Source organism: Lissotriton vulgaris, chromosome 1_1 (genome assembly GCF_964263255.1).
Source record: "Lissotriton vulgaris chromosome 1_1, aLisVul1.2, whole genome shotgun sequence".
Lineage (NCBI taxonomy): Eukaryota > Metazoa > Chordata > Amphibia > Caudata > Salamandridae > Lissotriton > Lissotriton vulgaris.
Window position 1 is genome coordinate 2,138,702,826 of NC_141685.1, and position 4,573 is coordinate 2,138,707,398.

The window sequence follows — 4,573 nt, forward strand, 5'->3', positions numbered from 1 at the left end:
ATTTCTTTTTTAACATGCTTAAACCACATGCACTCTCTGATGTGCTCGATAAGTACAAACGCTGATCTCTACCAATGGGGAATGAGGACATGTGGGGTAACCCCATCAACAGACGATTGCTAGGGCACTTAGGCCCAAATATATAAATAAACATATAACAAAATATAAGCCCTAACACATGAATACCTGTTCAACCTGCACCCTATATATCCCTTAACCATATGCATGATCCTCAAAGATGCTCAATGTGATGAACTGCATGCACTGTTTGAACTGTTATGTTATAACATCAGGCCACAAACAATTTGTATATATATTTTTTATCAGAATTTACAGAAGAACTTTGCTCCTTGAGTATTGAAACTCTTGTCTTTTGGTTTCTGTCAATTTGGAATCAGTAATAATATATGCTTGATATGTGGAAATAGGTATGACCGTAACATATTGTCTATTATGCTCTTAATTTTTGTCTTGTTTCACTCTATTACCTTGGTTTGGGATTCCTGCACACTCTATGTGCCACTAGAGAATATCAAATGCTCGGTCGATCTGAGGCACTGGTGAGAGCGCACTTTTTTGGACTGTTCTTAAAATTGCTTCTTTTTAGATCCCATTTAAATTTCTTGCACTTTTTTTCGTTTTGGACCTTCTATAAGTATAAGTGAATCTGTGACCACGCCTCTTGTGGTATGATACACCTTTGTTTCACGATCCATACAATGCATAACGTACAAGAGAGCTCTGATGCCGAGACATCATAAAATACGTCAATCACTTTTCACTCTAGGTGATTTCTTTCTTTCTTTCCTTGGGGTCAACTGCTATCTCGCTTCATCCTAAAAATAACTCATCTATCTTTCCTTACAGCCTTGAGAAAGCCCCGGCGCAACTCGCCAATAGGGGGTGAAACACGTGTTGGCTGTCCATTTTATTTTTTGTAAGGCGTTTATTAGTATTCAATAGAGCAGTACATATAGCGAAACCGACAACCCTGCGGGCCGGCTGCAACATTGCGATGTATCGGGAGAGTAAGGGAGCATAGAGGAAGGTGTACCGTTCCTTCGAGTGTAACCTCAGTGAGTGAGTCTTTAATTACATCTTTCGTATCACGTGTGCTCATTATTCAGTTATACCTGCAAATGACGTCTTGTTTTATCTTTTCTTTATAAGTAAACATTTTAACTCTGCAAACAAAACAGATCTCATCGGTGTGTCCCAATCTTTGGCTGTGCCATCGCGTATCTTTCCGGCATTCACAACACTGAAACCCATAGATCGGAACGTCAGACCTTGGTGGCGCGTCAATGGGGTAGGGGTTAGCAGTGCATGTGTTCAGTCTGTCTTTGTCGTGGTGTACGACAGCCGTTCAGAGCGGTAGGGCCCCACGGGCTGTCGATGGAGTGTGTGATGTGCCTTACGGATAAATGGTATAGCCATGCTGTGTATTCGGGAGACGCCACCTGCGTCCGGTCCCATGGCCGGACATGTGTCCAGGTACACCTTTCGGGTGTGGCGTGTAAGGAAGACATGGCTATATTTGGGAGACAAGAGTCCGAAACAATGAACATAGGGATGTGTGTGGGATGGGGAGCAGGAGGGGAGAGTGTACTTGCGGGAGCGATGCCACGGAAAGGGACCAGGAGGATATTTCAATCTGTCGTGGGTTAGTGATCCTTCGTGTGGGTGGCCGTCCGGGTCCACAGCCAGCGTGTCGGACGTGTGGTGCAGCCGCTGCTCAGGGCGTCCGGGGGGGAGGCAGGCTTCCTACAGGCCGCAAGCGCCACGTCTCCAGCGCTCCCTGCGGGCGAGTGTCGTGAGGGGGGATACAACCTGCGTCCTTGTCTGCGCCACAGTTACCCCAGCAGTGCTATCCCATTTGTGGCGGTCTCTATGTGAGCCCTCTGGCCGTGCCCTCCCCCTGGAGGGATCTCAGGATGTCGTCCCAGAGTTGTGCTATCGGGAACTGCCTTAAGCCCGCTATCTCCTCCCGGTGTAGTGCCGTGCTTTCTGCTCTAGCCCAGTTGGTAAAGGATGCATACCAGTATTTGGGGATTGGCGGTTCTCTCCGTTTCCAGTGTTTGGTAAGCAGCCGTTTGGCTGTGATAAGGCCTAGATCCCAGAACCTGGCTTGCGTCTTATTGAGTTTGGTTCTTTTGTATAGCCCAAGAATACAAGCCTCCCATGTGTGTGGCAGCCCTGGGCCCGTGCTACGCGTCAGGAGAGATGTCACCTCCCCCCAGTATGTGGTTAGAGAGGGGCAGTTCCAGAGCATGTGTAAGATGTCCGCGCCTAGCAGGTCGCATCTGGGACAGGTGGCAGTGTTGATCATGAAGTATCTGTTGATTCTGTCTGGTGATAAATATGCCTGGTGCAGTATGTATAACTGAATGGTCCGGAAGCGGGAGTTGCGCGGGATATTCACGGGGCTGGCCAGAACCAGGTTCCATTCCTTATCCGTCCAATCCCTCCCTCGGTGGGCCGCCCATTTGTCCCGAATCGATTGTGTGGGTCTTTGCGTGTGCATGAGGAGGGCCTGCGCCAGCCAGCGAATGATGTGGGAGCCGTTGCCCATGACGTGTAGGTATTGCATTAGGTGGTGTATCGGCGGCTCTTCCTGAATATCTCCCCAGGACTCCGTGTATGCCCGCAGCATAGACCCGTGGAGCAGGAATTGCCCCGCCGGCAGACCCGTGCCCTCCGACAGTTCCGCAAATGGGAGCATGGCTCCATCCCCATAGAGGTCGCCCATGGTCTCCACCCCAGCCGCAGTCCAGCTCTCCAGAATGCGTGGTGTCACCGTTCCACCCCTCCGGGGGGTGCCCATCAGGGGGAGTGCAGGGGCATATGGCCTGACTTCCCGGGTCAGTTTCAGGCTACGGATGAAACATTTACGGGCCACAGCCACGTGCAGGGGTAGAGGGCGGGGTCCCTTAGTCAGGGGATGAAACAAGGCGCATACTTGCGTGTGGGTCCATTGGTAGCTATCGGTAGCCGTGTCGTCGAGGTGCGAGCCGCTAAGCCAGTGTGTCACCCATTGCAGCTGCGCCGCCAGGTAATACAGCTCCATATTAGGGACTGCCAGCCCTCCCTCAGCAGTCGGGGAGTACAGTTTCGCCAGGGCCACGCGGGGGCGACCGGTGTTCCAAATCAGGCTACGGAGCATTGATTCCAGGTCACGGAATATCTTTGTGGGGACATACAGTGGGATGTTTGCAAAATGATATAGTAGCCTGGGCAGAGCTATCATTTTGGATAGTGCAATCCTGCTGGGCACATTCAGTGGCAGAGTCTTCCAGAAGGCCATCTGGGCTCGCAACGAGGAGATAGCGCGCACCAGGTTGCCCTCCAGTATGTTTTGCGTGTCTCTGTATATATACATTCCGAGGTACTTAAAGGTGGTAGGATACCATGTGAGTCGGGCGCCTCCGAGGTACACATCACATTCCTGCAGGTCCGGACTGAACGAATACATTCCGGACTTTGTCCAGTTGACCTTAAGACCCGATACTTCTTCGAATGTCTGGAAAATGTCTGACAGTGCACCCGGTACTGCGGTAGGGTCCCGTACATACAGCAGCAGGTCATCTGCGTAAAGCGAAACTATATGTACCCCGTCAGCTAGCGGGATCCCCCATCCTGCTCCCCTGTCCCACAACAGCGCTACCAGGGGCTCAATGGCCAGAGAGAAGAGAAGGGGTGGCAGGGGACAGCCCTGTCGGGTGCCTCTACGCACCCGCACCGCCTCCGAGAGCAGCCTGCCCGTCCGCACTCGCACACTGGGCCGCTGGTAAAGTAGTCCGACCATGTCCGCGAAGGCATCGCCCACGCCAAATCTGGACAGCACCACCCCCAGATAGGGCCACTCTACGGAGTCAAAAGCCTTCTCAAGGTCTAAGACTAGACACCCCGATCTCGGCCAATGCAACTTGGCGGCTTCCTGAACTCGGAAGAGGCGGCGTATGTTACGGGAAGTGCTCCTTGCTGGCATAAAACCATTCTGGTCATCATGGACTAGGTTTGAGACCTCCGAGGCTAAGCGTCGGGCCAACAAGGAGGTGAAAATTTTATAGTCAGTGTTCAACATGGCTAATGGCCTGTAGGACCCCATGCATGTTTCTTCCCTGCCGGGTTTCAAAAGCGAAACCAGATTGGCTTCATTAAGCGTGTCCGGGAGCGCCGAGTCCTCGATTGCGGCGTTAGAAACCTTGAGCAACTCCGAGATCAGTGTGTCTGAACACGGTTTAAAAAATTCGGCAGGTAAGCCATCCGGGCCAGGGGATTTGCCATTGGATAGGGCGAAAATGGCCTCGCGCATTTCCTCCTGGGTGAATGGTGCCCCTAGGTCCCCCTGCTGCGCGTCCGTAAGGGAAGGCAGTTGTATATCTGCAAGGTAATCTGTTATGGACGCCGAGGAGACCCTCAGCTGGGACCTGTATAGGGCCTGGTAGTGACGCACAAAGGCTTGGTGTATCTTACTCTGTGTGTACACTACCTCACCCTCAGCTGTTCGGATGGCGGACACCGGCTCTGTGCGGTTCTCTTGCCTGACTAGCCGGGCCAGCAGCCCCCCGGG